This window comes from Talpa occidentalis, unplaced genomic scaffold (assembly GCF_014898055.3).
Source record: "Talpa occidentalis isolate TD23 unplaced genomic scaffold, MPIMG_talOcc4v2.1 talOcc4.2, whole genome shotgun sequence".
In the NCBI taxonomy this organism is placed as follows: Eukaryota; Metazoa; Chordata; class Mammalia; order Eulipotyphla; family Talpidae; genus Talpa; species Talpa occidentalis.
Genome location: NW_023602073.1, coordinates 4187265 through 4209668, shown reverse-complemented (window position 1 = coordinate 4209668; position 22404 = coordinate 4187265). Strand labels below are relative to the sequence as shown.

Here is a 22404-nt window from a genome sequence, read left to right as displayed (position 1 = left end):
AAAAAAAAAAAAAAAACAACAGACTGTGCTTGCTCCAGTGTCTCCTTAGGAAATGCAGATGGAAAGAGCTTCATGTCCCGGGTTAAGCCGCTTGGTGGAAGTTGGCAACGGCACTGTGTGTCTTCAGGGGTAAAATGCTGCTGTCACTGTCCCCGATGTACAGCTGTGTGAGCCTTCACCTGTATTTCTATGCTCAGGAGTCTTAATTTTGTGACATAAAACCGGTCCTAATTGTTGGTATAAGTTGTAGAAGAAGGTCTGGTAATTGTAACCACAACCTGTGAAGAATTCTACAACTTAACACATCAAGGATGTCCACAAATCTGAAACGAGCCAAGAAGTGTTCTCGGTGAAGTCAGGGTGTACATGATATCCGTGCCATGGAAAGGCACTGATTTGTCACCACGTGAACCTTCACGGCAGTGGGAGGCCACGGAAGCCTGTGCTGGCTGTTTCTGGGTCAGCGTTCTTTTGCAGTGTCTGACTGCACAGCGGTAACATGACGATGCTTGGTCACTCAGCATGTCGGGCAATGTGTGTGAGCATGTGCAAAGCCCATGGAGGAAGGATGGTAGTGCCTAGTGATGTCTTCATTACCAAAACATTTACTTTTAGAGTTGGGGCCCCGGGGAGTACTGCAGCCCCTCAAGGAGAAAGGCTGTAAACACCAGGTACTGTTAACTGACCTGCTGTGGTGGTGGTGATTGTGACTACCTTGCTGAGAAAAGGCGTGGGAGACATGTGACAGGAAGTGGTATTTTGCGACATGGATTATTAATAGCGATTGATGGAGGCTGAAAAACTTCTGTGGGCATGTGTTCCATTTATTGTGCTGTCAATTAAAATGAAGATAAGATGTCTTAAGCCACTTGGTGAAACAAATGCTTGGGGAGAAAGTAGACATTTATCCTGTTGGCCACATAATTAGTGATATAAATAGAGTTCAAGGCTAATGATTGATTTCCTTCTGTACCAGTTATTTGTAGCAACTATATATTGAGTTGTCAGAAAAGTCATATTTTTCTCTGTATTTTTCAAGCAAAAATGTGTCATGACTTTCCCGACATGGCAAATGTTTGAGTGTCTCTTTTTATATATTCCGTAGTGCTCAGTGCAAGTCATCTTGGCTCTAAAGATTTAGAAATTACTTCTTTTCCAATTATTATGATTATTTAAAAATTTATGTGTAACTCATTATACAATACCCAATATCCTTTTTGGCCTAGTTTTTAGCCTTCTTTTTCTTAGGGGAAAAGTTACCAGTGAATTCCTTAATGCTTTTAAAATAATTTTATGGCCTCAGGGCTTTTTAGAAAAACAGGATGTTAATTTGGTATTCAAGCAGAAAAATACTAGAAACTTAGTTTTAATGGTGTGCACTCAAAAAAACAGCAAACCACATTATAATCTTTCATTTCACATTTCTAGAGGTTATATGGTGGATAGGAAATTTTGGATCCTGTTAGGTGATTGAGTGCCACTTCCCTAAGTGTCTTGGACCAGCTCTCTGCTGCTGTGCCTTGTAATCAGTTGAAGTGAAAGCTAAATGGCCACGAGGTGGAGGCTAGTGAGTTAAAAGGTGTTAAAAAGGGAGATTAATATGTACTCAGAGCCTGCAGGGTTTGGCTGTGAAGGGGTGGGCAGGAAAAAAAAGACTGTTGGCACTAATAATTTCTTAAACGCCTTATGGGCCAGACTCCTGAAGTAATTACTCAAGGACTATTTACACAGTTTCCAGAAGCTGCCACTCTTACAACAGAGATGCTGCTCCAGGTTGCTTACCTTTACCTTTTCTCTTGCTTAAGAAGTGACTCCCTTGAATTGTGGCATAAGTGCACTATGAACGTCAAAGGTTTTGTGTGGGTATGTTATGTAATCTAACTGGTCAGGTACATAATGGAGACGTTAATGGAGCTATAAAATAAAATTATGTGCCTAATAGATTTGAATAAGAGTTTATGTTTCTGATTATCTGTCCACTATAAACCATCTTTCTTCTCTTAGGACATAGCGATTCAAGGGAGGCATGGCATTTTGTAGAATTTGATTACTACTTAACATGTCAGGCACAGTTATATTGAAGAATAGATGTTTACTCACTCTTGGTTTCTTCGTGAAAGATTTCTTTGTGGCCTTATCTGGTATTTCCTCTTGATATATACGATTTCCTTAGACCCTGTGATTGTAGTTCTTTTTCCTATCAGTCAAACCCTTCCTAGTGCTCTCTGTGGGCACTGTGTAAGTGCCCCAAAATATTAACTTATTTAATCCTCACAAGAGCCCTATGAAGTAGGTACTATTTCGATCTCCAGTTCAAGGAGGAGGAAACAGATATGATCTCTCTCCATTATACTAACCCAAAGGTCCACAAAATAAACCAGAAACCTGACTTCTTGATATCAAAGAATACACTTCAATTCACTGATGGATATTAACAGTAGAAATAATTGCACTAAATGCTCTGGCACTTGGGCTTTTATTTCCTAATAAAAAGGAAGAAAACCTAAATTCATAAAACAAGAGTTCTTCATGGCACAGTATGATATGTACTAATATTCTTTTCTGTATATAGAAACTAGGATTAATTCGCAAAAAAAGATACTTCCTGAATGGTAGTTCTTCACTTACTTCTATTCATAAATCACAAGGATATGTATTTTTCTATGGTGCGGGTTTTGCTAGATGTGTGTAACTATATCTTCTAAATGTTTTTCTATTTTGCATTGCTTATGTGAACTATCAGTCAGGCCTCACCTGTTTATTCCTGAACTAATTCTAACCTGTCGTAAGGTTTTTTTTTTTAAAAAAGATTATTTATGCATACAAGAACTGGGGTACAGGCCAGAGATGCGGGGGGTGGGGGTGAGAGGATTCACCAGAGACAGAGTGGGGAGCAGAACAGGCAGACTGACTGAAACACACGGCTGAGAGGAGCATCAGGGGAGGTCTGCCGCACCATGTGGGCAGCTCCCTGGGGTGGAACTCCTGCTGCAGAGGCTGCAGAAAGCCTCACAGTGCCCTGCTTCACCCCCGGAGGAGCCCCAGGGAGGCCTCCTGTGTTAAGGATTCAGGGATTATCCTTTCTCACACTCTCTCTCGAGAAAACTCCATTTCTACTCTCTTAAAAAAAAAACAAGTCAGTTGTGTGGACACCTACGTCTGCCTGTTTTTTGTGCTACCCTTGAAGTTTCTCAAGAACGACAGCTATGTTTGCTTGTTTCCAAAGCCAAGGTGGGTACAGATGTCCTCTCTGGAACAAAATGATTAAAAGATTTTTCATGTGATAGAAAATTACTGTTTGAACCGAGTTCCAATGGCCAGGCCTGCGGGGGCCAGGGCCAAAGCGGGAGGAAGGGCACAGGGACTGTGGGGAAGGATCATGGGTGCTGGGGTGCTGGGGAAATTATGGGGACTAGACCTGAGGGGAGAAACCAATTACTGTAGAAAAACGAACCTGTTATAAGAAGATAAATCAATGAAAAAAAAAATCAGGGTGCTATGAAATTAATTTGAGCTTTTAATTAACTCTGAAAAATAACAGTAGAAATCAAATATCACAATTCTGTTGTCAAGTTATTTGGATTTCTTGAGATGTTATATATAAAGGCAGAAAAAATGAGCTCGTTTAATTTTATATTAGCGGTTATGAATAAGCTTTTGATTGCTCTGCCCAAAGAAAGCAAAAAAAATGATCTTTGAAAATCATTTGTATTTGTCTTGATAATACTTTTAGTGTCTTACACCCCAACCCTTTCCTTCCCTGTCCCCCATTTACCAGCATGTTCTCACTGCCTCCATGGAAGTGTGATTAAATAAAAGATATGTCCATAAAAGCCAGTAATGAAGCACAGTCCTGCAGGTGCTTTTAATGACAAGCGTTGTAATAGCTACCACTTATTGAGCACTTACTGGGTGCCCTGTCCTCAGCCGAGTATGCTTCATAAACTGTCTCTTAATTTCCCCTTTCCTCAGCCATGAAGTGTCAATAACTAGCTTATCCAAGACCGCAGAGTCGATAGATTTAAAAGCATGATTTGTGGGTAAACACGAGCAGAAGTTGGCTGTGATGGCTTTGTTAATTATCAGCAGACAAAGAGCACCTTTTTGGTTATGTCTGCTTAGGACAGTGGCCTTGAGGACTGCCTACGTGGGGCAGATTCAGAGTGATTCCTGTGGGTAATTGACAGGGAAAAGGTGGTTCTCAGGGGGCACCCAAGAAAAAATTGTTTATGCATATTGCTGCAGAGACCAGGTGGGATTTCAGGGTGGAAAGGGTGAGAGAGTCCTTCCTCTGAGTCCACTTTAGAATTAAAAACAAAATTAAGTGGCATTAGCTTCTAGCTCCTGAACTTTGTTTTCCGTTTTACTGTGCTCTGGATTGGGAATGAACAGAACAGGGCCACACGAGGTGATACAGGATGAAAAGAGATGAGATGAAAAGGAACTCAAATACCGTCTCCCTCTGGCTGGCCTTGTCTGAGGCGCAGAGCAACAGTGGGGGGAGGGGGGTGCAGGCTCAGATGAAGTTCTAAGCCTGAAAGCTATTGTCATCTGGGTGATTCCTCTGTAATCAGGGCTTTTCCTGGAATTCCTAGTGCAAATCTTTCTTGATAGCTACTGGGAAAAAAGAAGAACAAGAGACTTTTAGTTAAAATTGTAACAGCATGAAAAAGCTTCCTTTTGTGAACAGCTAGTTGTTTTGGCCAGTGTGAAGGCTCCCTCCCCCATTCAAGGACAGTAAGAGAGTCAATAAAACAGTGGTTTGAGTGTGACACTGAGCTCTGTACGTACCTTCTCCATGTCTGACCTTGGGGCCATCTCTTCATCTTCATTACCTGTAAAATGGAGAGAGTAATATTTCTTACTTCACTGGGTGGTTGTGAGGATTAAGTGAATTTTAAAAATGCCTAATTATTAACTGTTAAGGGTAAGTTTTTGTGCAGAAATGACAACTAACATTTGCTTTCTTTACAGGTGAAAATAAAAATCTAGTTTTTTTTAGGTCTCTGAGTTGAGACTTACTTATTATTATGCTAATAAATCTGATAAATACAAGAAATACCCTTCATGTTTTCTTCGGTGAAACTTTAATTCATATTGAACAGATGGAATTTTGTAAACTATCCGTCTCAGTTACAAACTTAGTAAAATTGAAATCCTTAAATAATTTCATTTGTATGTATAAATTTAACGTATCTGATTTTGCTGTTTAAATAAATAAGATGTTTATCTGGCAAATTTATGACCCAAATAAGTAAAACTTTTCCAAATACTTAGCTCAGGCACCTCTGACTATTCCATCACTTGCAAAATCAATATTTTATAAATATGGCCAAATTTTTAAAAACATTTCCATCTAAATAAATCTATTACACATTTTAAACAAGAATCTCAAGGCTACTCTATTAGTTTAATGTCAGATTCTTTTAAACACTAACAATGTAGCAACCACACTGTTTCATTTAATAACACATATTTCTAAACTTTTCTAAAAAGTATTAATAAAAGTCTGACCTTCTCATCTCTCTACTTAATTCAAAACCTTCTCTAGATGGGAAAATACCTAATAGAAGGAAGTTTATTATCTAAGGTAAGGTGAAGGTACTATTCCAGGTGAGCTTGAGTCATGGCACCATTCCATATTGATTGCAAATTCTGCTTAATGATTTTTCATTGAAATATGGTTCCTTATTTCACACATTTCAGGGTTAGGTGCTGTACGTGGGTTGAATACATCCTGGACAATTCTTCCTGTGATAATGATGGACAGGCTTGACCCTCTTTTATTTATATTCACCATGACGATGGGTGACTCCAAACCATGCTTTTCAGACAGTATTTTAACCCTTTGAACAGTGCTGTTCCAAGATGTAGTTTTAAATTCTTGATAGCCATATTAAAAAGTAGAAAATCAGTTTAATATTAGATTTTATTTAACCACAGTATCAAAAATTTCATGCTTTAAAATTTAATCAAAATAGTTTTTAATATTTTTTTACATCATTGTTCATTTTTAAACAATGTTTGCTTCCCCCCACCCCCTCAGGTGTGATCCCCATAGAGTTTCCTTCCCCAAGGCACCCGTGCACCATCACCCCAGTCCCAGTCCCCTGTGCGCCTCCCTCCCTCCCACTGACCCCTCTCCCTCTTCCTCCCCTGCAGGGTGTCTCTTATTTATGCCGTTTTGACTTGAAAGACATTTTAATGTCATTTCATGGAATACAAATATCCCATAGTTTTGTCTGTTTTTCTAAGTGGTTTCTCAACTTTGTTTACAACAGTAGGTTCATGTAGGTTCAAAGTAGGCATGTGCCATCTTTGTTTCATTATAAGTAGTTTACCATTTAGAGATAAATGTTAAGACTTAACTGTGATATATGTGTGAGTCCAAGTGCTGACTGGAAACACTACTTCTTTCTTCTGGTCTTTCATGATCCTGTTATCCTAGACAACCATTTATAGTATCTTCTTTTTTATCCCTCAAGCCTGTAGCCTCTCTTCTCTCCTTATTGTCTGCAGGTAACAACTTCCATAAATTTCCACCACTGAATCACTGGTCCCCACCTGCTTCTGAAACCTCTACCCTGACTCCCTTCTCAGGCAGAAGTGGCGAAGGCAGTTCAGGGCCTCCAAAGTTCTTTGTCCTCTGCGAGCCCCCGGCCTCATCTTCCATGGTTCCCTTGCTCCTGCAGTCCACGCTGCTGCATGTCTGCTCTGGCCTCTGGACCTCAGGGCTGCTGTCTCCTTCACCGGGATTGCTCCTTGTCCAAATATGTATATGACTCACTCCCTTGTGCCTTTCAGGTCTGTACTCGCATGTTATCAGAAGGCCTTGCCCGAGCACTGCGTGAAAGTCGACATCTTTTTGTCTCTTGTACTCTCTGTGCCTGTTCTTTTCCTTAGCACCATTACTGCTGGCACATCGTGTAAACTCACACAAAGTATATGTTTGTCTTCTTCTTTTGTGCAAAATCCACTAAGACAGTGCCTTTCCTCATTTGTTTTTTTATGCTGCTATAGTTATAGTCCCTAGAGCAATGCCTGGAACATAGTAAATGATCAATAAATATTTCTTTTTAAAAAAGATTTATTTATTAATTTATACAAGAACCAGGGTACAGGCCAGATGCGCGGGAGGGTGGGAGGATTCACCGGAGACAGAGCAGGGAGCAGAACAGGCAGACTGACGACGCACACTGCTGAGGGGAGCAGCGGGTGTGACAGGAGAGGTCTGCGTGCCATGTGGGACCCTTGCTGGTCGGCCGGGATCGAACCGGTGCTGCAGAGGCTGTGGACAGTTTCACAGCGCAGCGCTCAACCACCTGTACCACCAGGGGAGGCCCTCAATAAATATTTCTTAAGTGAATAAGAAATATTCAAACTCCAGACTGTTCTGTATTTCCATTGTCAAGCTATGTTGCTTGGTGTTGTCAAGTCAAATGATCCCAGAGAAGAGCACAAAGGGTGTGGTCCTCTATTCTGGCAAAGAGATCAGAATTATTTACTTCGTAAAACTTGAGACATCTGTAATCACTGAGATGAGCCTTTCCATGGCAGACATGTTTGCAAATGGGTGAGGGATTTTGCTAATCTTGTAACTTTTCATATCTCATAATTTTTAACTATTTTGTTGAAGTCTTAAAAAAGCTGCACTATAGCTGGGGTGGTAAAGAAGGTACCCTTTCTCAACTGCAGTCCTTGCCTACTGCCTCATCTAGGCTCAAGCATAGCGTAGAGGTGGAAATAAAAAAAGATTTTACCTAAGTAGCGCTTAGATGGAAGAGCTGGCCTAGAGGAGGGATCGCTGTGGTTCCCCACTACACAGCTCAGGGGCCCACAGCACAAGAGGAAGCTGGAGTCCCTGACCCTCATTGGAGGTGACCTTTCAGTACTTGGCCGCCTTAGATCCTGTCTACCCCTTGTTGGTACCAGTTCTCCAATCACTTCAACAGGTGCAGAGCCCAATGTGAAAGTTTGGCCCGATTACAGACCATGGAAACTAGAAGTGAAGACAACGAAGAAGATGTCACAAGTGCTGGAGCAAGGAAACCCAGGGAGGTCTCAGCCCAGCAGCACTGCGGTACAGGCCTGAAGAGAAATTCAAGGTAACGGTTCTCACAGTGTCCACGGAATTCAGCACAGCCACGGAGCATAGAAAACAGCAGCAGAATAAAGACCGAGGAAATAGAAAACAAAATACATCTCCGCTCCCAGCCTATGAATTAAAAACAGTCCTGCTGATTATTGGAGCTGATGCCCATGTGTTATTTATGAACCTTTTCTTTTTGAGCTTGTGATCTTGTCTCCTGAGAAAGTGAACAGTCTTACTGAAGATTATCAACCCAGGTACTCAAAGATGGAAGTTAAATCAATAGGTGGTTACGGGTGTGTGGTCTGCTCGCTGGTGCCCTGCCTGCATTGCACGCACATGATGAGCATGTCCTTCCTCGTGGTCACATCTAGGTGTGAAGTCACATCTGGCTTTGCCACTTAATAAACTGCATGGCCTGGATTGCGTTACCTCGCTCCCCTAATGGCAGCTTCACTTTCCTTATTACAGAGTGGGATCCTATCAAGAAGATGTGGTATATATACACCATGGAATATTATTCAGCAATCAAGAAGTATAAACTCATGCCATCTGCAGCAACGTGGATGGAGCTAGAAGGAATTATGCTCAGTGAAATAAGTCAGAAGGAAAAAGAAAAATATCAGATAATTTCACTTATAGCAGGAATATAGAGAACCAAATAAGACATCAGGGGAAAAATAATAACAGTGCAAAACACAACAAAGCAAAAACAGACAATTACAAATCAGGGACATCCTGCAGGGGAGGAGGAGGGAGAGGGATCAGAGGGAGGGCGGGAGGAGCTCAGGGGACTGAGGTGATGGTGCACGCACGGGTGCCTTGGGGAAGGAAACTCTATGGGGACTGCACTTTATGGGGGGGGAGCAAATATTGTTTAAAAATGAACAGTGATGTAAAAAATTAAAAATTAAAAAAAAAAGCAAAGTGGGATCCTAATGGGGCCAACATAGCGAGTTGTCTGGAAGGCTAAAGGATTAGATGAAGGAGTAGATGTACTTACTATCAGCTTATTTATTACATTTCTTATTATCTCTGCGATGTCATTAGCTTGGGAGTGTTATAGGAGAAGTAACTTGTAGTGGTTGCACTTGTATACAGAAAGATGGTTTAACCATCTTGAACATAAACACTCCCAGCAATGGAAGTTGATTTGTGTCCATTTAAAGGAGTTTTGCCATTTAGCCGCCAATTTCACTGAGGCAAAGTGCTTGCTTTTGTACCTGACACCAGTTTGTAGGTTGGAAATGATCATATTTAGCTGTATCCCTGAAGAGAGGGCTGAGTTGGGATCATTTGGGGACTGTTGTAACAGATAAACCTGTTAGCATAAGGCAGAAGTTCTTCCTACTGATAAGTGATGAAGGTCTGCAATTTTAAAGAGCAGGATAAGCAACACTTTCTGTGAAATCTCTTCTATATTCAGAAGGTGTCAGCCCTGTACTCGCCCCAGGAATTTCCTGGTTTTATGAGAGTGTATTCATTGATGCAGTACATTTACACAGGTAAAATAAATGACATCCATACAAGGAGGAGACCAGGAAGCAGTGGGCGCCGAACTGTGAAATGACTGTAGTGTCGTCACCTGATAGGGCTGTCGGAGTCAGTGATGGATGAATGGACATTTACAACACGCGTGCTTGACAGAAGCACTTAATAATGTCAGTTCTCCGCTGCTTGGCATCATTTCCCTCTATCATCTGACCTCTCGTTTCTGCCTTTTTGTGCAAGAGATGAGACTTACGCTTGAAGCTGTTTTAATCATTCTTTAAACAAATAACTCTGGCATTTTACTTCCCCCCCAGATCTCTGTTTTGTATTTTTTAGTGCCAAAGTTCTTTACAGCTCTCTTCAAATGTCCAGTCCCATGTAATTTAAGAACGGCACCGACTCTACTTAAAAAAAAAAATAATAGTGTAACATGAAAAAGTCAGACATAGTCACTATAGCATCAACATCTCATTGCATAGACTGCAAGTATTTTTTTAATTATATTTTTATTTTATTTTATTTTTTTACATCGTTCTTCATTTTTGTGCAATGTGTGCTTTCTCATCTCGATTATCGTTCCCGTGAAATTCCCACCACCGGGTCACCCATGTACCATCACCTTAGTCCCTTGTGCTCTTCCCTTCCCTTGTTTTCTCTCCCCCCACCCCCCTGCGTAATGTCTCTGGTTTATAGTTGCTTGTTGATTTTGATTTTCACTTTATTATAATAACTTTTTTTCCTCCCTGATCCCTTATTTGGATCCTCTACATTCCTCCTATAAGTGAAATCATCCGGTATTTTTCTTTTTCTTTCTGGCTTATTTCGCTGAGCATGATCCCTTCCAGCGCCATCCATGTTGCTGCAAATTGCATGAGTTTATCTTTTTGGATTGCTGAGTAATATTCCATGGTGTATATGGACCACATCTTCTTGATCCAGTCATCGATTTTTGGGCATTTGGGCTGTTTCCAAAGCTTAGCTATTGTAAACAGTGCTGCTATAAACATAGGGGTGCAGGTGCTCTTTGGAATGGATGTTTCTGTGTCCTTTGGGTAAATACCTAGGAGTGGAATTGCTGGATCCTATGGAAGCTCTATGTTTAGTAGGTCCAGAAATCTCCACACAGCTCTCCATCGTGGTTGGACCAGTTTGCACTCCCACCAGCAGTGCAGGAGAGTTCCTTTTTCTCCACATCCTCACCAACATTTGTTGTTAATTTTTCTGATATGTGCCATTCTCACTGGTGTAAATGGCATCTCATTGTAATTTCGATTTGCATTTCCCTGATTACAATGATGTTGAACATTTTTTTTTCATATGCCTGTTGGCCATCTGCATTTCCTCTTTGGAGAAGTGTCCTTTTAGCTCTTTTTTTTTTTAAGATTATTTTTATTTATTTATACAAGCACTGGAGCAGGAGGGTGAGAGAATTCACCAGAGCCAGAGCGGAGAGTAGAACAGGCAGAGTGATGAAGTACACTGCTGAGGGGAGCAGAGGGCGGCAGGAGAGGTCTGTGCACCATGTGGGACCCTCGCCAGTGGCCGGGGATCGAACCGGCGCTGCAGAGTCTGTGGGCAGCTTCGCAACCCAGCGCTCAAACATTGTGCCACTGGGGAGACCCTCTTTTTAACTCTTGTGCCCATTTTTTGACTGGGTTGTTTACTTTGTTTTTGTTGAGTTTTGTCAGCTCTTTGTAGATCTGAATCCAAGTATTTTTATTAAACTAAATCTACAAATAAATTTTCATTAATTTGATATGTTTGTGAAACATTTTCATGTAATAGAATAGCATTTTTTAAAAGATGGATCAATGTTTAGAATCAGGATAAAAAAATAAGAACATGTTAATAAGTTGTGGGATTGGGTTAAATATGCTGCAGTAGCTTCTTTTCTGGAAGTATTACTAATCAGAAAAATTTTATCTTGTTTTTCAATGCCTGAATTTTTTATTATTGCAAAAGAATTCTGTAGTGATTTAAAAAATATATACAGCTCTTGTTTTCTCTCAAATCTGACAAGCATATTCATTTTGTTGTGTGATACTTGCCTTTGTAGCCTTTGAAAGGCTAGCAGTTCTCTCCTATCTTCCTTCTCAGCTATATTTCTTTTTGTATCCTGAGCTCCAGTGTCCTGGGTCTTTCAATCCTTCACTTGTGCAATGCTTCATCCTGCCCCTGGTCCTTTGCACCGGCTGTTTCTCCTGTGTGAATGCACTGCCCGTCTCTCTTCTACTCAGTCAATACTTGCTCATTTTTCAGATTTCCACTCAGTTGTGCTGCCTCAGGGAAATCTGCCTTTAAATTCTTGACCTCTTCTTGATCCAGTCATCTATTTTTGGACATTTGGGTTGTTTCCAAAGCTTAGGTATACACCGTGGGATATTACTCAGCATTCAAAAAAGATAAACTCATGCCATTTGCAGCAACATGGATGGCGCTGGAAGGGATCATGCTCAGCAAAATAAGCTAGAAAGAAAAAGAAAAATACCGGGTGGTCTCACTCATACCAGGAATCTAGAAAACTTAAATAAGGGACCAGGAACATGAATATCTATAAGAAAGTGAAAATCAAAATCAACAAACAACTATGAACCAGAGACATTCTATGAGGGGTTGGGGGTGGGGAGGGGAGGGATTGGGGTCAAAATAAGGGGCTCGCAATTGTATGGGGAATATAAAAATAAAAAATAAATAAATTCTTGACCTCATTAGACATCGCTACTCATTCAACAAATACTGAGTGGCTGCCGGGGGCCAGGAGGAGTTCTAGGCTCTGGGAATACAAGAAGACATGATTTTATTTATATAAACAAAAACATTTATTGATATATATATATATATTTATACCATTGCTCATTTCAGCACAGTGTTTTCATTCTAGTGATGAGATATGCAAAACCAAACAAGAGCCAAATAAACAAGAAAACTTGCAGAGTGGAAATGTAGATACTTAAAGTAATTGAACTAAGGGATGGCTACCTCAGATTAGAAGACAAGGTAGCATCATTTAGGCTGAGATCTGGGTGACAAAGGGAACCTTAGTCGCTTTAGAGAGAAAGAATTTAGAGAGAAAGAATTAAGTGCAAAGGCCGCAGGCTGAGAGAAGGCAGGAGAGTGATAGGAGATGATGTTAGAAAGGCCAGCTAGTGGGAGGCTTTGTCATTCAGGGTGAGGATTTGGTTTTAGGGTATATGCAATTGGAATCCATGGGCAAGGCTTTTGAGGGTAGGGGATGGGGATAGTTGGCTTCTATTTTAGGAGTGGGTCATGAGAGACCCACAGTGGTAGCAGGGAGAGTTGTTAGAAACCCCCCAGCAGTCTAAATGATAGATGGTGTACTTAACTACAGTTGTAATCTTACATTTATTTATGAGGTTATTTGATGGATATTGCCCTTTATTGGGTTGTAATCTACACCAGGGCAGAGGCAATTTATTTTTTTGCTTAGAGTTATATCCCCAGTGTTCACTTCAGAGCAAGCACCATATGGACACCAGGATACTTAGAGCTTAAGTGACTAGATAAGTATGATGAGAAACAACAATGAATAAGATATAGTTCAAGTATGTATACTTAACTATCGAGTCATTGTTTTCCTTACATCACACACAGGGGATTTATGTGTAGCTCAGCCAAAGAAATTACTATAGCGAGCAGGAAAAAATTCTTGAAGTCATAATGTCAAGGTTTTTATTAAAATATTTAGGTTAGAATTGCAAATCATTCGCTCCTGTTTTAACTGTGTAACCTCTAGAAGCCACATGTTAATAAGCAAAAGATATTTTCACGGGGAATCTGTCAGAACATTAAATAGTCAAAAAGGATAGCATATGATGTCATTGAAACTATGAAGATTGTTAGGATCATTTAATCATGGTAATAATGGGTGGAAAGTTTCTATTTTTAAAAAAAATTATTTATATTTTATATCTGTTATTTTTACAGTATTTGCTTGCTCCTCTCAAGTGTAGTCCCCATAAAATTCCCACCACCAATTCACCTGTGCAGCATCACCAGAGTCCCTTGTGCTCTTCCCTCCCCTGTTTTGATCCCTCTCCCTCACCTGCAGAATGTCTCTGATTTATTTAATTTTTAAAAACAAGATTTATGATTCATTTAAGATAGACCTCACTATAGTGCGGTATTAGAAATGGACCATGGGATCTCCTGGTTTATTTCACTTTTCATAATCCCTTCCAGTTTCATCCATGTTTCCACAAGTGAAGTTCTCTAGAACTTTTTCATTGCATTGATTCTTTTTGGTTCTTTTTTGCAAGTGACTTTTAAAAGTTTCACCTTCTAATTTCTTGTTATGTTTTTTTATAAATACAACAGATTTGGTATGTTGTCGGTGAACCAAGGATTTTGCTACATTCAAGCACCCTAACAAGCTCCAGGCAGTGCCGGGGCTGCTGGAAAAAAAAAAAAATCTTTTGGATTTTCTGTGTACAAACTCCTTTTATGTGATGGAGTTTTATTTTTTCTTGTCCACTTTTCATATGTCTTTTTATTGCGTCATTGCACTAGATGGATGAGGCCTTGGTTACAATTTTGAGTAGAAGTGATGATAGCAGGAGCTTGTCTCATTCTCATTCCCAATTTCAGAGGGAAAGCTTTTAATATTTATAATATGGCATTTACTTTTGTCTATTGTTGAAACCCTTTTATCAGATTACAAAGTCATTTTATTTTGTGATTTTAATCATGAAAATGTATTAAGGTTTATCAAATGCTTTTTCTGCATCTATTGAGATGTTCTTATGATTTGCTTCTCTTATTTTGTCAATGTGGTAATCACATTTGAAACAAATGTTCAAACACGCTGGTATTCCTGTTATAAATCGAGCAGATGTGCTATCATTTTTATGTTTTGTTGAATTTAATTTGCTGGTATTTTGTGTAAGTAATTTTTGTCTGTATATTTAGGTGATTTACTAGCTTTTAGTTTTCCTTTTTATATGCAATGCATTTGCTTTGTTTTGGTATCAGGGATAAGTTGGTCAATTTGGGAAACATTCCCTTTTCTGTCCAGTTTTCTAAAAGATATTGATATTCCTCATCCCTTAAATGCTTGATAGAAAATTCATCCGAGACTGAAGTTTTCCTTATAAGAAAGTTTTAAATTATGGATACAATTGTGTAAATGAGCATAGACCTATTCATATTTTCTATTTCCTCTTTTGTTAAGTTTGGTAGGTTGTGATTTTCAGAGGAATTTGGTCTAAATTTTCAAATTTACAATTGAAAGTTGATAATAAAATAATCTTAAAACCTTTGTAGAACCTGAGTAATTTTCATTTCTAAAATTCACAATTTGTGCTCTTTTTTTCGTGATCAATCTTGAGCTCATCTGTGATTCATCAAATTTATCATTCTTTTAATAAGTATATTTTGATTTTTTTGGGATTTTTTTGAATTTTGGGTTTTTTGTTTTTGCTATGATATGCTTGTTTTCTAATTCATTCATTTCTAGGGTTTTTTTTTTTCTGGCATATCATTACCTTCCTAACATTTTTTGGCTTTTATTAGCTACTTTTAAAAATTTTGTAAGGATACTTAGATTATTGATTTTAAGTTTGTTATTCTAACATATATGCATACAAAGTGCTACATTTTCCTTTGAGCCGTGGTTTTAATAACATTCTATTTGTTTTGATATCATAATTTAAGTTTTTTGCTTAATGTATTTTAAAATGTTCATTGTACTTTTTTTCTTTGGCCTATAGTTTATTTGGGTACTGACTGCTTAATTTCCAATTACTTGGGATATCCTGTTTATTTTTTGTTGATTTCTAGCTTATCCTAACTACTGTCAAATAACATGCTGTCTTTTGATATTTTTGAGCCTTGTTTTATGTTTTGAATGATCACTTATGGTAAATGGCATTGTACTGTAGTTACTAGTGCAGTATTCTATACATTAGATTAAATTTATTAGTTGTATGATCAATCTTCCTAGCTGCTTCTTTATTTCCTGCTTATGTCAGTCTTTGAGAATGATAAGGTAAATTTCTCACTATGATGAGTGGTTTTGGGCTTTTTCAAATAACTTCTGAGGGCTATGTTATTAGGTACATATACATTTATAATCGTTACACTTTCTCATTTTATTGGACCCTTTTATTGTTACTAAATGCCTTTAATTAGCTCTGATTATGGTCCTTCACTTATAATCTATTCGTCTGAAAGTAATAGAATGCAGTAGACCCTTGAACAACACAGGTTTGATCTGCGAGGATCCACTTGTCTGTGAACTTTATTTCATAAATACCATTGACCCGCTATATCTGTGGGTTCATATTTATGCATTCAGTAAACCACAGGTGTTGATGAGTTGAATCTGTGGAACTCACTATACAGAGGGCTAACTGGAAGGGACTTGAGCCAGTACTGATTTTGGTTTTCAGAATCCAACCGACCATGGATGTAACAAGGGACTACTGTAGTTAAATTTGGGGAGAGTTAAAAGTTATCCTGCTCTGCAGGAGTTTAGAAAACCTAAATAAGGGACCAGGAAAAAAATAACTATAATAAAGAAAAAATCAAAATCAACAAGCAACTAGAAACCAGAAACATACTACTTGGGAGCGGGGAGGCGAGGAGAGGAAGGATTGGGGTCAATATAAGGGGGGGTGGAATTGTATGGGAATATAACCAAGATGAAAATGCATACATTGTTCAAAAATGAAAAATGATGTAAGAAATATATTTTAAAAAATAAATAAATAAAGTTAAACCAGCTTAAAAAAAAGTTATCCCACTCTGGTATTGGCACCCCTAACTCCTCCATTGTTCAAGGGTCAACAGTACAAGCTTTTCCTTGATTAATATTTGCATTGTTTATCTTTATCTATACCTAAGTTTTTGGACTTTTATTTTTGAATTGTTTCTTTTATAAAAAGCATATAGTTTTGTTTTGCTTATTTATTTCACCGGACAATGTTTGGAACATTTGATAGTCTATTTGTATTTAAAATAATGATAATATGTTTGGATTAAAATATACCATTTTACTGTTTGTTTTCTAATTCCATCTGTTCTTCCCGCTTTCTACTTTTTTTTACTATTTTTTGTTTTTTAAGATTTATTTATTTATGCATACAAGAACTGGGGTACAGGCCAGAGATGTGGGGGGTGAGAGGATTCACCAGAGACAGAGCTGGGAACAGAACAGGCAGACTGACAAAGTACAAGACTGAGGGGAGCAGCGGGCGCGGCAGGAGAGATCTGCTGCACCTTGTGGGTTTCTCCCTGGCGGGGGGTCAAACTCCAGTGGCTGCAGATTGCTTCATAGTGTGGTGCTTAACCCCTTGCGCCACCAGGGAGGCCTTTAGGTTGTCCTTTCATTCCATGCTTTAAAGGTATAATTTCAGTGTCTTCTGTATTTTATTAATTTGTTTAACAAATTAGCTGCCAGTCTCATTGTCAGACCTTTGAAAAATATGTGCCTTTTGTCTGCTTTAACATTTTTTTTTCAATGTCTCTGATATTGAGGAATTTTACTGCAGTGTACCCAGAGAGTTTTTCTTAATATTTATTCTCTTGGGGGCATAGAGCTTCTTGAATCAATTTTAGAATATTCTTTGCACATATTTAATCAAATATTTCTTCTTCTGGTTCAGCCTCTCTCCTCTCCCCTTGAAAGTGAAATGTTCCATATGTTAGACGTAGCCCTTTTCACTGTGTCCTACTTGACCCATACTCTTTTCCTTATTTTCCATCTTTTTTCTCTTTGCTTTAGTTTAAACATTTCTAGCTTATATTCTAGAGCCCTCGTGTTTGTTTTTCCTTGGTGTTTAATCTCTTACAAACATCTATTGAGCTTTTATTTTGTTTCACATTTATTGAGGTATAATTTAATTTTCATAAAATTCGCCATTGTGACTTCACCCACAACATGGTGGATTAGAGAGAGGGGAATTGCCTTCTCCCCCAAAAACAACTCTTAAAAATATTTGCTCAGAAGTTGTCCCAAAGACACCCAGGACTCTTCCACAGAGATCTTGAACTAAGGTTGATGGCTACTGAGGGGAAGGAGTAAAAGGATGTGAAGGCGGTGTGGCTGGGAGAGCAGACATCTTAGCTGGCAGAATGGCTGGGTAGGGTTCAGCCATTCAAGCCATGACAGGACACCGAGGGACTTTGTGAAATTTCCTGGAGGAACTGTGCTTATGTGCAGGTATAGGTCTGCTCCTGGGGCAGTGGGAATGCCGTGAGTGCAGACCTGAACCTGGACACTGGGTACTCTGTGACCCATGGGACATGGACACTCCCCCTACTCCCTTCCTCAGAAGAGAGCAAAAAGATGCCAGACTGAGCTAGGCTGGATTCCAGGCTGGATTCCGTAGCAGAGAGGGCTTGTGATACTACTCATGACTCCCTTGGGAGATGAATAAATGGTGAGCAGATCTTGCAATCCCGAGGCATTGCAGTGGTGAGGGATTTAGAAATGGAGGGCCTATTAAACAAAGACTTCGAAACAACAATATTAAACATGCTAAATGAGATACATGAAGGTCAGTCAAAGGCAGATAGGCAGGTGTAAAGTCTTAGAAAGGGGATCCAGAAGGAAGGAGAGTTCTTCACCAAAGAGACTGAAAATATTAAAAGATCACAAAAAGAGACCAAATGAAATGCAGACAAATTTAGAAAGCACTTTAAATAGAATTTAGCTGGCAGAAGAATTTCCAGAATAGAAGACTCAAGTGAACAAACCATTCAATTAGAAAGAGAGAAACAAGACAAAGGAAAAATGAGGAAACTATGAGAAATATCAGACTCAAGAAGAAGTGGAAACTTAAGAATAATTGGGATCCCTGAAGGTGAAGAGGGAGAGAAGGAGCAGACGTCTTATTTAAAGACATAATAACTGAAAATGCCCCAAACCTAAGGAATAAATAAATATGGATGCCCAACAAGCAGAGAGAATACACAGATTTTTAAATGCAGGAAGACTTATATGAAGACGTATCACTGTTAAATTATCAGGAATCAAAGATAAAGAAAAAATTTTATAGGAAGCAAGCAAAATGAAAATAACTTACAAAGGCACCCAAACTAGGCTTTCCTCAGATTTCATGCCAGATACTCTCCAGGCAAAAGACATGAACTACCAGCCAAAATTACTCTATCCTGCAAAATTATCATTCAAATATGTATGTGAAATAAAGGCTTTCCCAGATGAACAGAAGTTAGTGGAGTTTATCACCAATAGACCTACCTGCTCTACAAAAAATGTTGAAAGGAGTTCTACAAGAAAAGAAAAAAATGAAATACAAAATCCTGAGCAAAATGACAATAGGAATACAAAACCAGAGGCATGAGCAAGAGCAGTATATATCAACAACAAAACACTAAAGGTGAGGGAGAAATGGGCAGATCCTGTGTAGTTAAAATGTTGGAGAATGGACACCAATTCATAAAGGACTTGAAACATAGTAATTTAAGCAAAATCACTAACCAGAAATCCGGAATAGAGGCCAACAGTTAAGGAAACGCATAAATTGATAGTATCACTAGGGAAAGCCATTCAGAAAGACCAGAGAGAAACAAATGGAAAAAGAAACAACAGAAAAATCAAAAATAAAAAACAAATGACTGATAATAAACATATCAATAAATAATCAATAAATATGAATGACTTGAACTCACTAGCTAGAAGACATGGACTGACAAAGTGGCTTAAAAAGTTTTTGGCACTGGGCCTCCCTGGTGGTGCAGAGGGTTAAGTGTCAGTGCTATGAAGCTATCTGTTGATCCCAGGCCAGGGAAGTGACCCACATGGCGCAGCAGACCTCTCCTGACTCGCCCGCTGCCCCCCTCAGCAGTGTATTTCAGTAGATCTGCCTGTTCTGCTCCCTACTCTGTCTCTGGTGAATCCTCTCACCTCCTCTGCACCTTTGGCCTGTACCCCAGTTCTTGTATGCATAAATAAATAAATCTTTTAAAAAAAAGTTTCAGCCACTTATACATTGTGTGTAAGAAACCCATTTAAACCTAAAATACAAAAAACCCAAAACTAAAAGTAAAAGTAAAAAGGTTAGAGTGAGAGCATACATGATAATAATGTACTGAGAAAAACAGGAACTGCTATTCTTATATAGGATTAAATAGACTTTCAACTGAAAAAGGTAATCAGGGCAAGGGTGCAAATTATAGAGTGATCAAGGGAACAATTCAGCAAGAAGATATTAATGTTATTAATATCTATGTACTTAATATGGGCGTACCTAGTTATATAAAACAACCATTACTAGACCTAAAAAACCAGATTGACAAAAATACAATTATTGTTGGAGACCTCAACACACCAATGACGTGAAGGGATAGATCATCCAGACAGGAAGTTAACAAAGAAATAAAGTCCTTAAATGAAATGTTGGACCAGATAGATTTAATGGAAGTTTCTAGAACTTTCTATGCCAAAGAAATGAATATACTTTCTTCTCAAGTGCACATGGGAATTCTCAAGAACAGATCATAAATTGTGACATAAATCCTGTTTCAGGAAATATACGAAAATAGAAATTATACTAAGCATCTTCACAGATAATAAAGGTTATAAAGTTAGAAATTTACTGCAGAAAGAATCCCAGAATAAACCGAATGTGGAAATTAAATAAAATGCTTCAGAAAAGCTCCTGGGTCAAAGAAGAAATCAAAGAAGAGATCAAAAAAGTATTTTGAGGGCCTCCCCAGGGGTGCGGCGGTTGAGTGCTGGGTTGTGAGGCTACCCGCAGCCTCTGCGGCGCCGGTTCGATCCCCGGCTGCTCCCCGGCCACCGGAGGAGGGTCCCACATGGCGCGCAGACCTCTCCTGCCGCCCGCTGCTCCCCTCAGCAGTGTACTTCGGTCCTTCTGCCTGCTCTGCTCCCCGCTCTGGCTCTGGTGAATTCTCTCACCCTCCCGTGCTTCTGACTGTACCCAGTGCTTGTGTAGATAGATAAAAATAAATCTTTTTTTTTTTAAAAAAAAAGTATTTTGAGACTAATGAAAACGAAGAGACAAGCTATCAGACCCTATGGGATGCTATAAAAGCAGATAGATGGGAAGTTTACAGCAATGCAGACCCACATAAACAAGAAAAATCACAAGTAAACAATCTAAGTCTGTAACTGACGGACTAGAAAAAGAAAACATACATATCCAAAAACAAATAGAAGGAAAGAAAGAATAAAAATTTGAGCAGAAATAAATGAAATAGAAAACAAAAAGACAAAAAATGCAAAGTATAAATGAAACCAAGAGTTGCTTCTTTGAAAAAATAAACTGAATTGATAATCCCTCAGCTAGGCTTGTGAAGAAAAGAAGAGAGAAAACCCAAAGAAGTAGAATCAGAAATGAAAGAGGTGAAATTACATTAGATGCTGTAGAAACAATAAGATCATAAGATCCTGTTATTACCATCTCTGCACAAACAAGCTTGTCAACCTAGAAGAAATGGACAAATTTTTAGACTTAGACGACCTTCAAAGACTGATTCAAGGTGTAAGAGACCCCGTTTAAACAGTCCAATCACCAGTGCTAAAATTGGAAGAGCAATAAATAGTCTTCTCTAAGAAAAATGCAGGCGTCACCCTTTCTGACTTCAAACCTTATTACACAACAATCAAAACAGCATGGTGCTGGAAGAAACACAGAAACTCAGACCAACAGAATGTAATAAAAATCCAGAGATAAACCCAACATGGACAGTTATTCTTCAACAAAGGAATTAGCGCTACACAATGGAGAAGAGATAGACTCTCTAATAAAGCTGTAGGGAAAGCATGGAGAGCTACGTGGAAAATAATTAAACAAGATCCATGGTGAACTCCAAACACAAGTATCAATTCAGAGTGGGTTAAAGATCTGGATATGAGAACCAAAACCATATAGTACTTGTACGAAGACCCAGGGGACACACCACAGGACAGATCTTTGTGGGCGCTCAGCCCCAGCAGCCAGGGAAACAAAATCAAAAGTAGACACGTGGGACTGCACCAACCTAAAAAACTCTTGTACCTGAAAAGAAAGCATCACAAAAACAAAAAAGGCAACCTGCAGAATGGGAAAAAAAATATTCCATACCCCCTGAAAGTCTCTTGACTCCATTTGCAGTGTCTGCTCCCATCTCTAATCTTAGGCAGCCACTGTTTCTGTTTGCCTTTTCTACACTTTCAATATATGTCGATTGTACAATATGTAGTTTTCTGGGCCAGGTTTCTTTCACTTAGCATAATGTTTTGCAGCTTTCAAGTCTTATATATGTTGTAGTATGCTTTAATATTTTATTCCTTTTTATTGCTAAGCAATATTTTATGGGCATACTACAGTCTGTTTCTCCATTCATTGGCTAATGAAAATTTGTATTGTTTCCAGGTATTGGCTACTGTGGATTATGCTGCCTTGACTATTCATGTGAGTGTTTGTGTAGACACGTATTTTTTTCAGAGAACTAGAATGGCGTACACTGTCTGGGTCGTGTGGCATATATAAGTTTAATTTAAGAAACTGCCTGTAACATTTTATTCCCACCAGCAATGTGGGAAGGTTTCCGTTTCTTCACATTTGCACCAACTATTGATTACAGCCATTGTGGTGGATAGATTTTGATTTGTGATTTAATTTGCATTAAATTGTGATTTAATTTGCATTTTCCTAGTATCTACTCAATTCTTTTGCCCATTTTAAAATTGGGTCATCTTATGGAATTGCAGGAATATTTCATATATTCTGGATACTTTTTTTAGATAATAATTTGCATATATTTCCCCCAAATCTGTGGTTAATGTTGTTATTTTCTTAATGTGCCCTCTTTTGAAGCACAAGGGATTTAATTTTGGA

The 22404-nt window shown here is 38.8% G+C and overlaps 1 protein-coding gene across 3 annotated transcripts in view; it reads left to right on the top strand.

The window, feature by feature from the left end:
- Positions 1-22404, top strand: part of RNF182 (ring finger protein 182) — a 57499-nt gene that overhangs the window by 2630 nt on the left and 32465 nt on the right. The window contains exon 1 of one of the 3 annotated variants that reach the window (XM_054698323.1): positions 2991-3231. The exons of 1 other annotated variant lie outside the window; for it this stretch is intronic. The gene's annotated coding sequence lies outside the window, so the exon portion shown is untranslated. Of the gene's footprint in view, positions 1-2990; positions 3232-21939; positions 21979-22404 lie in introns of those variants that run through there. One more of the 3 variants, XM_037518894.2, reaches the window with a different exon arrangement.